Source organism: Schistocerca piceifrons, chromosome 4 (genome assembly GCF_021461385.2).
Source record: "Schistocerca piceifrons isolate TAMUIC-IGC-003096 chromosome 4, iqSchPice1.1, whole genome shotgun sequence".
Lineage (NCBI taxonomy): Eukaryota > Metazoa > Arthropoda > Insecta > Orthoptera > Acrididae > Schistocerca > Schistocerca piceifrons.
Window position 1 is genome coordinate 218,027,960 of NC_060141.1, and position 14,414 is coordinate 218,042,373.

Below are 14,414 nucleotides of genomic sequence, written 5' to 3' on the forward strand. Positions count from 1 at the left end.
GGTCACACAAAACGTGACAATTGCATGTACTCCATCACAGAGTACTGTGAATGCAACAGCTACTTTAAGTTTGGATCAATTTAGGGCAATAATGCTACAGTTTAAGAACGAACTTAGTGCAAGTATCAAACAACAGAGTGAGAAAACATACAACAATTTCAAACAACTTATAGAACAGTATAAACAACTTAATGCAAACCTTAATGAACAGAACAAACAAGCTAGCGAGCAGATTACAGCTGTTACCATACAATGTCAGGACACTAAAGTACAATTACGTGTGGATACTAAGACTTGTGCTAATAACAGTAATGAAGAAGTTGGCACTGTTGCACAGGAATTAAGTAGCACACGTGTAGGCACAACAGAATCACATAAAGACGAGATTATTGCAGTCACCGAACAATGTTCAGCAAATGAAACACAGATACACGAAATTAATGCAATCACTGAACAATGCCATAAAAACGCAGTACAGATTCGCGACGAGATTAATTTAGAGTCAGTGGAAGTTTCACACACTCCGAATACGGAAGCTGACGAGAAATTTGCACGACAGATCAACCAAATTGACGAAAGTGTTACAGTAACAGAGTTGAAAACTATTCCAATCACCAATACGTCACAGAACCCGCCACTTTATGAACATTTGTCTGACTCACGCAGCGTGTATAATGTGAGCAATTTACAGAGACTACGAGACGTAAAATCCGAAAAGCCATGCGACTTAAAATCTGAAAAGCTATGCAACTGGAAATCCGAAATGACACAGACAAACAGACTTTCACACAAACCCGAACGTGTTTTCAAATTCAGTGACGAGAGCGTTGATAATAAGCAATTTGTATTTGTAAGAAAATCTAAAGAATTTAATAATGACAGAACACAGGTACACGCTTTGAGCTGTATACGACAATTTATTTTTGTGCTTTCACCGCTATTGACTGTAATGCAGAAGCTAGCTTTGAACCTGAGGCGACAATTTGCTATTGTATTTTCATCATCATTACGTTTTATGCAGAAACTGGAATTTGCAAGAATACAGCGATTTACTTTTGGAATTTTACCGCTATTGCTTGCAACGCAAAAGTTAAAAATTATTTGCAGTGCGTAATTGACCTCAGGGGATTCATTACGCTTTAATGAATATGTGCCGTAGCGAGCATAGGGCCTCGAGCTGTAGTAGTGCTGTTTCATCTTTAGTTTTCTGCACTGCTGCCTTTTCTTCTACTATCCTTTATATCTATCAAAACTGCTCTTTAACTGTTGCTCTATCTAGTATTAAGAAACATGTAATGAATATCCGATGTGACAAACTTTTACCGAATGTGACAATTTTCAGTAGGCACTCCCGTAATGACAACTACCGCCGTAATTTTAATAACAGATAAAATCGCAATCATCAGTATGTGCAAAATTATCAGCAATAGCAAACCACATTTTAGTAACAATAGATGTTTTTCACCACAACAGCATGAAAGTAAGCCGCTTAGCATACCTAACCAACAATGCAGTCTACAAGGTCAACCAAACTTTAATGTTTCGCCGCGTACACGTATAGTCCCAGCTCCAACAAATAGTAACGCATGGCAGCAAAGAAATAACCACGTACAGACAACACTCTATTTCAATTCCTATCGCAATGCGCCGTATAGAAATTACTATCATGACAGACGTAAAAATGATGAGCACAATTTTCAGCGTACATTTAATAACAGTCGATCTTTTCAGCAGCAACAACATCAGCAACAACGAATAATCATGAATGAAACAGACAATAGGTGTCATCCATAGCGTAACACGTCCATAAGAAATAACAGAACAGTTCATATAGTGGATATGCCACAACATTCTCCCGTAAATAATAACACATAAGATAGATTTTAACCAGATACAGTACAGGTTTCATATTCCAGTAACGTAAGCAATAATTTTGACACGCAGAATCTTCTTCACGAAAATGTTATTAATTTTGACGCCATCCGACACACGTTTGCATTAAGGACAGAATTACGACGTACGTAGACGATATTCTTATTGCAGAAGCTAACTGGTCTTAACACAATGTGATTTTAGAACAACTGTTGCAAACTTTTCATGCACAAGGACTCACAGTTAACCTCAGTAAAACGCACTTTGGCAAAACTTCTATAAAATTTCTTGGACACTTAATTGCAGCAGAAGGCATTGCACCTGATCCGGAAAAACTTCAAGCTCTACGTGACATTACCGTTCCTACGACGAAGAAGCAATTACGCAGTTTTTTGGGCTTAATTAACTTTTTTCGCAAATTTATTCATCACTCTGCTTTAGACACACCCAGATTATGCCAATTAACAGGTAAAAACACTATTTGGTCTTGGGATAAGCAAGCACACTCTGAATTCATGAACCTGAAACATGCTTTGTTGAATGCTCCACTTTTATCGCACCCGGATCTTAGTAGAAATTTTTCCATTGCCACTGACAGTTCCAACACCGCTTTAGGCGTACACATTTTCCAGGAAATCGAAGAAGACGGTTCTACACTAATTAAAAACATCGCATTTGCAAGTCGCATTTTGTCACCCGCTGAACGAAATTATTCCGTTACAGAACTGGAAACATTATGTGTTGTATGGGCTTTTACGAGATTTCGGCACTTTCTTTATGGCAGACATACCACCGTTTACACAGACCATAGAGCTATACAATTTTTGCTTTCAGCTAAATTTACTCATGATAGATTAAGTAGATGGAAACTATATTTACAAGAATTTAATTTTACGATTGTCCACATTCCCGGCACGCAAAATGTTATAGCAGATGCACTATCGCGTTCTCTCGGCAACAATCAGCAAGACGTAGCAACCAACTTCTGCAAAACAAATTTCAGTGTCATGTACATTCAGCAAGTTGCATTTGAAAACTTTATTTCATCGTCATTACAGGACATAGCAAAAGAGCAAAATAAAGACAACGTGTGGAAAGAAATTAAACACCTTTGGCAAGATAGGAATAATGTTACGATTAGAAACCACTACACTGTACGCAATGACATTCTGTTTCGCCGCTCTCATCCTGACAGCAACATTTGGTTATTATGCATTCCTGACGAACTGGTTAACAAATTAATTTGGTACACTCATTTAAGTTACGCACATTACGGAGCAAGAAAATGTTTTCTTATACTGAGACAGAACTGTTATTTTACTAATATGGAGAAACGTATACGACGAGTTTTAGCGTCTTGTAAAATTTGCCAGAAAGCTAAATCAGACACCACTTCACATATTCCTCCATTATATCCCATTATACCTGCTAAATTAAGACATATGGCCGCAGTAGATATTTTTGGTCCGATTCCGAGAACTAACAGAGGTTTTTGCTACATCTTTGTCGCTGTTGAGCTCACTTCAAAATTTGTTACTTTCACTCCGTTACGCACAGCTACTGCTAAAACTGTTTCGAAGGCATTTGTAAAACATTTTCTATCTCATGTAGGGCATGTAATGAAAGTAATTTCTGACAATGGATCTCAATTTCGTAGTAGCGTATGGACACGCATGTTACGAGCCAGAAACATTTCTCCGATCTATATACCCAAGTACCACGCTTCTTCGAACCCCTGTGAACGATTAATGAAAGAAATTGGTAAGCTTTGCCGAATATACTGCCACAAAAGACATATTGATTGGGATACACACATACTCTCATTCCAAGATGTAATTAATTCCATTCCAAATGAATCCACTATGCTATCTCCGTCTGTTATACTGAAAAACGTTGAACCGCCAAACAAAATTAAAGAATTAATAGAATTCCCCAATAGTCGTCGCCTACGACACCACGAAATAATTAACATTGCGCTGAACAACATCAAACGTGCCACAGAGCGCCGGAGAAGACAGCAAAAACAGGTTTGTACACGCCGCGACTTTCACGTTGGACAGAAGATATTAATACGTACACACTATTTATCCAGCAAATTAAAAGGTAAGTGCAGTAAATTTGAACTTCTATACGCAGGTCCATATCGGATTCGCAGCATTCCTCATCCCAATGTTGTACACGTCGAAACTTTGAGAACTAGAAAATCGAAAGGCAATCACCATATCTCAAACATTAAACCGTTTATTGAATGAAGACACTTTATAATTCAACACACTACGATGTCATTCACTAATGCAATTATTTCACCTGACTAATTACTGATGATTATCGTATTTTTTCTTGGCAAGTGCCCGACAAGGTAAGGTTAGCAGGTCGCTTTTCTTGTCGTTACACATCAGACCGTGCATACTTTTCCAGACGAACTTACGTATTTTATGACTAATTATGCAATGTTAGCTAATGACATGTTAATTTCATTACATTTTTTTTTTATTAAAGTCTTTAATTCTCGCCTTGATTAACTACACTACATACAAGCTGAACACAACGAACGTCACATTTTGTCTTTTTATGTACGATTGTATTCCAGTTTTGTTTATATACACTGTAAAATAGTTAAGATATAACACACACCAGTTGACTTTGACATTTTTTGCCTTATGACATCTCAACATCGTGACTGTTTTACATTTTTTGCTGCTGCATTGTATTATTCTGTGTACATTTTTGCATCTGAGCACTGTCAATGTCTTTGACATATTACGTTTTCTGTCATGTTATGCTGTATGGTTAATTGTGTCACCATAAAACAGTCATTATTTAGTGGGTATAGGATTTAAATGCAAGACATTAATCTTTGTTCATCAATTTCAGAAAGAAATGATGCATGTAAGAAATAAATTCAACAGAAATGGGAATTTCACCTACGGAATAAACGAAAGAAGATGCGATAACTTTATGAGGAAGAGTAAATGGATCAGGATTAACAAGCATTAACAAGAATATACAATACTCATCGTAGAATAGCAGTCTTAACTAATTTTTTCTTTCAGAATACAAGGTGATTGATGCAGGCTGTCAGACTGAACTACACATCTTAGTTTTAGTGATGAAATATGCTAGAGATAAGGAATTGTTGTATAATGAGTAATGAAGTGCTTTTTTTGCAGATGATAATGAATACTGATGAATAATGATGAGGGAAATGGTATTATGAATAATGAAGTTTTTCTTTACAGGTGATGATAATAGTGAAGTTATGATGATATGGATAATGAAGTTTTCATTACAGATGAGGATAATGTTGAAGTTATGTATTTATGATACGTAGTTATTTAAGTATTTGTTGCAGTTTGTTTTGACAGCAGGTGTTACATTGCATAGTAGGATGACAGAAAGTTTTGGAAAGGACAGCTATGGAACACATTTTTATACACATTTCACTACCTGTTAATTCGAAGTTCACTACTTTTCAGCATAGTGTGCGTTTCTTCTTTCAGGTCAATAATCCATTTTGTATATTTTTTTCAGGAGAAGTTTTTCATTATACTTACTAAACCTGTTAGTTATTATACCTGTTCTAGTACTTGCATTTTATTTTTTTTTACCCATTTGTGTTTATCATTTATGAATGTGATCACATATACTGCCATGTTCCATAATCTTGCTACAGCTGACTCATGACGAATGACGTTACCTATCCTCATTTGCAGCAATAGGTCAAAAGCAAATAGTGTTATGCCTCAGCAATTAATTATCGATCTCAACGCAATGCATTGCTAACAAAAAAAATGTATTACCAGTCCCAAATAGTGATACCAGTTTGAGAAAATTCTGAATAATACTGATTAGCTCTGAATAGTATGTCACTTGAGTAATGACTTCTTAATGAGACAAAAAAAAAAGTATATATTTAAAATAATGCTTTGTCACTAGTTAATAACTGCCACTGTTTATTGTAATGAGACTACTTATAATGCCTATGATTACTAATGCTATGACTAATTAACTGATTTTAATAATGACTTTGTAATGATCTGAATACTACTGAAGGAGAAACACTGTTTATTGTAATGAGACTACTTATAATGCCTGTGATTATTAATGCTATGACTGTAATTAACTGATTTTTAATAATGACTTCGTAATAATCTGAATAATACTGAATGATGATTCTATTCAATACTTGCTGGCCACTGAGTGCCAATAATTAATGTCACTTGAAGAATTGTTATTAATTATGCCATTAATTAGCCCTTTTTTCCCATGTTGAGTTTTCATGTTTTGGTTAATGGCCAATGAGTGCCAATAATTTGTATCACTCAATGTATTATGTTAATGCTAGGCCAATAATTGACTCTCCTTTTCAACTAAGACTTATGATGAACATTATTCTGTCATACTAAATATACTTTGTAACTGGCCAAGGACCGCCACTGTTTATTGTAATACGATTACCCATGATGCTAGCTAGTGATTCTTAATAGATTGGAATGACACATAATTAATTAACTATGGTACTGTTTAATAATGCTTTGTAATTAGGAGAAGACTAATAATTCTTACTATTGGAATGACAAATGATTAATTAACGACAAATGATTAATGAACTGTAATTAGACAAATGATTAATTAACGACAAATGATTAATTAACTGTAATTAGGAAAAGGCTAATGATTATTATTGGAATGACAAATGATTAATTAACTGTAATTAGGAGAAGGTTAATGATTCTTAATTACACTCTGTAACTGAAAAGAATGCGATTATTTAATAATGCTTTGTAACCAGGAAAAGAAGGCTACTGATTCCATGTAAAACAATTAATGAACATTTTTCTGTAATACTACATACTTGGTACAGAAATGTTCAATAACTGGGCTATGAATGCCACAAACTAATTAAGTCTCTAATTGTCAATATTATGTGACTTGATGTCCTTCACCTCATAAGCTGACTACCCTGAATTATTGCAATGTCCATTTGTCCTGTTTATCCTAGTGATCATGGAGCACTACGTATATTTGGTTTTGCACTAATTCTACGTGGGTGTGCCTTGTAAGAGAGTGGTGTTGACACGACATGCTGTCCACCACCGTGAGCGATGAAGACATTATTATGGTCCCACTGTTTGGTGTACCTAATGTACTGCCAAAATGAAAACATGGAACATTACTACGACAGTTCAGTGTCTTGGCTACACTGATAAATTCTGATGGGAAAAGAACTTCAAGTTGTGTCACTTGGTGTTGTACTTCTGTGGAAAGATATAGACTTTCAGAACAGCTGTGTGCAATCTAAAGTGCTACAACCATGATGCAATCCTTCCCTTTCCTATCCTAATCTTTGTCACATAATGAAAATCATTTTTTGGTAACATCATTTATGTTCGTGGGTTATACATTTTTTTTTCGATTCGCTGAACTCCAGTGCGAGTACACTTATGTCACTGGTCGACATGATGTTTTGCCATTATGTTTATTTGTTGTGAAAATGCTAAAGACATTTTTCAGTGTGTGTGCACTTTGGACTTGATTTTTTTGCCATTATGTTTATTTGTTGTGAAAATGCTAAAGACATTTCTTCAGTGCGTGTGCACTTTGGACATGATTTTTTTTTGCCATTATGTTTATTTATTGCGAAAATGCTAAAGACATTTATTTTTTCGATTTGTTCTGAAGTACAGTATATGTACACTCTTGTCTTTTATATTGTATATACATTTTTTATTTTTAATGATATGTTCTGAACTACAGTGCATGTGCACTTATGTTAGGTGTTAATATGTTTCCTACTGAACTTCAGTGCCTGTGCACTTTCCTCATTTTTCAATATGATTTGTTCTATTCTGTATATTCAATACTTCAATGCGTATGCACTTATGTCATTTGTTACTAATTGTATATACATTTCATCATTTACTGATATGTTCTCAACTGCAGTGCATGTGCACTCATGTCACTTGTCAACATAATATTTTTTGCCAGTCTGTTTATTTGTTCTGAATATGCTAAAGAATTTTTTCAGTGCCTGTGCACTTTGTTATCTGTCAAATAATTTGTATATACATTTTTCTGATTTGTTACTATGTTTTGTACTCACATTTTGTCTTTGTCTGATATATCTTGTACTTAGTGCGTGTGCACAACATTTAAATATTCTGTAAGTTGTAGGATTTTGTTAATTAAAGAAAAATTTTGCCGCGCTTGGCAAGTCCAAATGACTCACCATCGCTGCCAAATTTTTGCCCCCCCAGTGGAGGGTTATGAAACACGTATGTAACGCAGCAGCGATGGCGAGGCATTGTAGCATCTGTGACCAGAGAGTTTGCGCTTGACCGCGCGAGTGTTGCGAGTGGTTCTCAGTCAGTCGTTGCGAGTCGGTCAGCAGTCGTTGCGAGTCTGTAGCTCTGTCTAGTTGAGAGCAGTACTCTGTCAGTAGTCGTTGCGTGCAGTACGCTAATAGTCGTCATGCAGAGCGGTCGGTCAGTGATAGCAGTCCAGTGCGGGTGATGTAGGCGGTCGGCAATACTGGTCAAGATGCTGAATAAGGTATACTGTTAATTAATATAATCATTAGATAATGTAAAAATTTATTTATTGTAATTATTCTCTAACAAGTGCCCCAATAATAATTTTTATTTCAAAAGCATTTTTTTTCAAAAATTTAATTTTTATTGAACTAAAGATTTCGTTGCACTTCCCATTTCACTCCAGTTCTTTTAAAGAAAATTTTCAGTAAAATCACAGAAAATAGGAATATTATCATTTGCAATGCAGTTCCTCCAAGCCGTGCAGAAAGATAAGAGCAGAAATGTGACATCCATTTATTCTGAGGTAAGACTTTAACTCTGATTGTTTTACACAGGGCCAAAGACCGATATTTCGGTTTAATTGTATTTTCTTGTCACTGAACGGACTTTAAATTTTGTGAAAAATTTATATTTGAGTCAGATTGCGAATTTCACATTTTTGTTGCCAGTTTCAATACCTCTCATTGTGGGCGAGGTTACAATTAGCGCAATGACCATTAGCATTCACAATTAAATACTGTCATATTTCTTTCTTTCAAATTTTTGTGGAGAGGTTACAAACGGCTCCCGTGACATCCATTTATTCTGAGGTAAGACTTTAACTCTGATTGTTTTACACAGGGCCAAAGACCGATATTTCGGTTTAATTGTATTTTCTTGTCACTGAACGGACTTTAAATTTTGTGAAAAATTTATATTTGAGTCAGATTGCGAATTTCACATTTTTGTTGCCAGTTTCAATACCTCTCATTGTGGGCGAGGTTACAATTAGCGCAATGACCATTAGCATTCACAATTAAATACTGTCATATTTCTTTCTTTCAAATTTTTGTGGAGAGGTTACAAACGGCTCCCGTGACATCCATTTATTCTGAGGTAAGACTTTAACTCTGATTGTTTTACACAGGGCCAAAGACCGATATTTCGGTTTAATTGTATTTTCTTGTCACTGAACGGACTTTAAATTTTGTGAAAAATTTATATTTGAGTCAGATTGCGAATTTCACATTTTTGTTGCCAGTTTCAATACCTCTCATTGTGGGCGAGGTTACAATTAGCGCAATGACCATTAGCATTCACAATTAAATACTGTCATATTTCTTTCTTTCAAATTTTTGTGGAGAGGTTACAAACGGCTCCCATTTGTATTAAGTATTGTCTTTTTTCCTTTTAAAAATTACGGTGGGGAGGTTACAAAGTATCGTGTATGCAGATCCCATTGCAGATGAGGAGACACTGGAGGAGAGTATTCATTCTACCTTTGACACTGTCCGGATACAGCCTGGCCGATGTGTACACGCATGTGTTGAGGCACATGGAAATCATTCTCAACACATACTGTTACTGTGGCTGCAGGGTGCAGTCTCCATAATGAATAAATGGTCATTAGTAAGGAAACTAATCATTTCAGGACATAAGTTCATTAGAACTTTTTTGCTCCGTACCTTCTCATCAATCAATCCTTAGAGTTCGTACACAGTGGAAAAAGATCACGCTATATACATAATTTCTGTTGTCATACATGCGTATATAAAGATGCCATTAATGCTATACTGGTACTTACAAATAAAATACACAAATTTTTTTCAGGTATAGCAAGATTTCTTTTGCTCATAATTTTCCTTTCTCCAATTTCGCCTCATCCTATCACTAGAGCATAAGTGCGCGCGCATGCTCGCTCCGAGGTCGCCTTGCTTTTTTTTTTGCCACAAATACATTTAGGAATCACATTATTCACCCTGTACTTTTTGTTTGATCTAATGCGCTCAGTTGCTTTTATGTGCTTGATCTTAGTACGGTGGTATTGAAGAACAACTCCATATTAATGGCTCGACAAACAGTTGATGACCTTTCCTTTATTGGGGTCCAAATTGATAATAAAATTTTTAATTGTTAACCCTCCCGTTATTTAACCGTGTGTTTTGTTTTATTTCCACTACCACGATTTTGGATTTTCAGCCACTGTCAAATGTAACTTAAATAAAAAAGTACGAAAGTGAAGCTGATAAAAACGATTGAGTGTATTAGATTCAACAATAAAAACAGGGCAAATAATATGATACCCAAACATATCTACGTGGAAATCAAGGACACGTCAGGAGCAGCAGAAAGAGCTATAAAGTTTCCCAAGTTGCAGGTCGACAATGTCACAAAAGCTGCCACAAAGACAGATATATCTGGCAAACACTTCCCTTTGCGCGCCATTAATGATACTTCCGTCAGTTGTGCTACTCATTATATCTAGCACGAATCAGGTACTCACTATAGAGAGACACTATATATACATTATCCATTAAGAAACCCATGAAATCTAGCACAAGTACTTTGAAATGTGTACCATGTATACAATTGAAAAATAGTGTGTAATGAAATTTTGGTTGCTATGTGGGACTTTAAAGATTCTCAGAGAAACGCTAGCCCGCCTGAGCAACGAAACACTGAGCTAAAGTTCGGTATTTAATATATCGAACATGTGATAGGCAGCTATTTACGTGACAGTAGAACGAACACACAACATCAGAAATTCTCGCAAATTCGAAGCCATGCTCCGGAATCTCTGACCCACTATGTTGAGACAGGATTTTGAGTCGAGATCGCGGACCTCCCGTCGTTTTAAAGATCGTCAGAATTGGGTTGGGTTGTTGTGGAGGAGGAGACCACAGTGAGGTCATCGGTCTCATCGGTTTAGGGAAGGACGGGGAAGGATGTCGGCCGAGACCTTTCAAAGGAACCAGCCCGGCATTTGCCTGGAGTGATTTAGTGATGTCAAGGAAAACCTAAATCAGGATGGCCGGACGCTCGTCACAATTAGATGTACTTGCACACGCAGTCAATAGTCATTTCCTATACATTACTTTCGTGTAATTAGTAAGGAATAATAACCTGTCGTTATCAGATGCTGTTTCGGACATTCGGAGCAGTGTACTTCGCAAATACTAAGTTAACCCCGAAATGAACATATTCAGCTGCTGCTACTGTCGCAGGTTCGAATCCTGTCTCGGGCATGGATGTGTGTGATGTCCATATGTTAGTTAGGCTTAAGTAGTTCTAAGTTCTAGAGGACTGATGAGCTCAGATTTTAATCTCATAGTGCTCAGAGTCACTTTTTTTAACATAATCAGCGGAGCTTTCTTATATACGACCTTCGCTGGTCTTTGGGGCCCAACTCGAGGCGGGACTCGTCACTGAAGACAATTCTACTACAGTCACTGAGATTCCAGAGGCGGAAGACATATTTGGAGACGACCAGACAACGGTGGAATACCAATGTGTCACCCACCTTACGGCGCGACAAACAGGTGTGGTGGTCTGGGATGCCATTTCTTTTCATACCGAGACCCCTTTGGTACAATAGTACGTCGACGATATTCTACTCCCTGCTTTATGCCCTTCGTGGCAAACCAACCTGGACTTACGTTTCAGCGAGATAATGGCCGCCACCGTACGGCGGGAGTTTCCGCTACTTTTGTTCGTGCTCGCCTACCACCACCTTGGCCGGCGATGTCGCCAGATCTCTTCCCATTTCAGAACGTTTGGAGCATAATGGGCAGGACCCTCCAACCATCTGGGAAGTAGACGATCTAAGGCACCAATTTGACAGAATTTGGCACGAACCCCTCAGGAAGATATCCAACAACTCTACCAATCAATGCCAAGACGAATAACCGCTTGCATACGGGACAGAGGTGGACCGACTCATTACTGACGTGTTCAGAGTGTGAAGATCTTTCTCTTGAATAAATCATCCAATTTTTCTGAAACTGTACTCATTTATTTGTCTGTAAATGTACATCACACATAGTGATTACCGTCCCATTCGGATAATTCTTTTCTGGTCTTACATTGTATTCTGCTAAGGTAGTCATTGAAGGATTCAGGCTACAGAAATGTGTTGGATATCTGCAATAGCATGCCGGAAATTTCGGTTTTCCAGAAAATGGAGCACCATCACGCTGACACAAGCATGTAAGAGAGTTTGTTAACAAAGAGTTTCCTCAGCGATGGACTGGCCGGAGAGGTCGTTCAGATCTCGCATGCATCAGGGGCCTCCCAAGGTTGCCTCATGTCACGGTATGTGATTTTTTTTTTTTTGTGAGACACTTCGTCTATCTGCCTCCTCCTCCAACAACTGTAGACGAACTGCGACGCCGCGAAACAGCAGGTGCAGTGAATGCAGCACTCCAGGCACTCCCGCAAAAATGTGGGATGAGCTATACTATTGTGCATGTTTATTAGGAATGGTTGTGTTTTATATTTTATATTTGATTCTACACATAACTGTAATGAGTTCCTAAGGGTTGTAGAGCAAATCAGGGTAAAAGTGGGTGTACAGGTAAAACCGGGTAGCTTCAGATTTCCTTGACTAGTTCTTCAAACAGTTTGATAACACTTTGAACTGTAGTCCGATTAAAATTACTTGATTGTTTAGACTTCACGTGTTGTAGCTGGTTTCCTCCAGAGTATCAACGTCGCGCACGAGCCGTTACCGTTGCCAAACTGCTAGAACGACCAGTCAGTTCGCTTCCACTTCTTTGTCTGACTTTCTTTTTTGGTGTACAAGACGCGATTTAGCGTCACGTATACAGTTATTATAATCACAGAAATTGGCTTACTTAGATAAGCTTCACACAATATTGTGTGAAGCCGAATCTTTGAAGGCTGCAATTAATTGTTGCGACTGTGTCACCCAGTCGTAAACATAATTGCTGCAAGGTAATGGCTTAGCGCAGGGGTTAGTGTGTAAACCTGCTGTGTGGAAGGTCGCAAGTTCAACTGTTGTCAATTACAGTGAAATATTTAATTTTTCCAAATATAATGAAAGACCTTGATTATTATTTTTATTCAATTAATTGGCTTAAAGTAAGTTTTTTATTGCTAATATTTTGGCCTGACATTTTCAGCATCGTATTGGATTTTTTATTTGCTCTTATTTTTCTTCCTCTTATTATTTTTTTCTTGAAATCTCTTTGTGTTGCCTACAATGGCAACAAAGTGCCAGCCGGGGCTGCTCATCGGTTGATAATGCGGCAGCCAGTATAGCCAATACTCGTATAGTTTCAGGTAACCATCGAGAAATTACAGTTTGCTTTTACCGCTAGAACTGAGATTATTCTGTCTTGTGTTTGGCCGTAGACGTTAGCATTGAACACCGTGAACAAAGCAACGGGGATTGTAGTTCGGCTGCAGACTGTTCGATACATTGCACATCACGAGGATGTAGTTAAGACCTGAGTTTAAATTCAGGACTAAAACTTGTCGTCTGGCGTAGTGTAGTCATTCAATCGTTGGTCACTTAAAATCAGCTGTCGACAGACCATATCCCATTTCCGTCATGCGTCGCGGAGGCCGCTTCCAATATTGCTCCGCGTTACTCGTTAACAGCATGCGTAAAGTGGTCCGCCCTGTTTGTGTGTCACCTTTAATCGAGTGGTGGCAACACTGGAGCAGCAAGTAACAGATGTCAACTATCAAGTAATTTTAATTGGACTACATTAGTATACATCTTCTGGGAGTTGATAGATCTTTTAAGTTTTTGCTGAAATTTTCTTCGATTTTTCTTCCTCTGGTAGCAGTGTCTTGAAGATAAACATTATCTGATAAAAAAAGATAAATAATTATTTCGGTTATGTATGTTTTTCAGTGTATGTCCATGTACGATGCACGTTATGAGAATGCAATGTTTTGTTCAATATTACACTGTGGGGCAAAATCGATTACTGCGGGAGGGGTTGCTGCGGTTGAAGTAAAACAATTTATTCACGCTTTTACAGAACTGAGAAAAAGACTAAAATATCTTTTCAAGAATTCTAAATTTCAAAAGCACCTCAACCCGGCCCCCAGGAAGGTCACAGTACTTTAAACTCTTTTTTTTCCCTTCGGATTAAGTGCTGTATGATACATCTGAATAACCTTAATTTGCGAATGTTTTGGTAGCTGAAAATAATCTATAAGAATTGAAAGGTAAGATACTCAGTTTTACTCTCATTTCCCCGACGTCCATACATATGG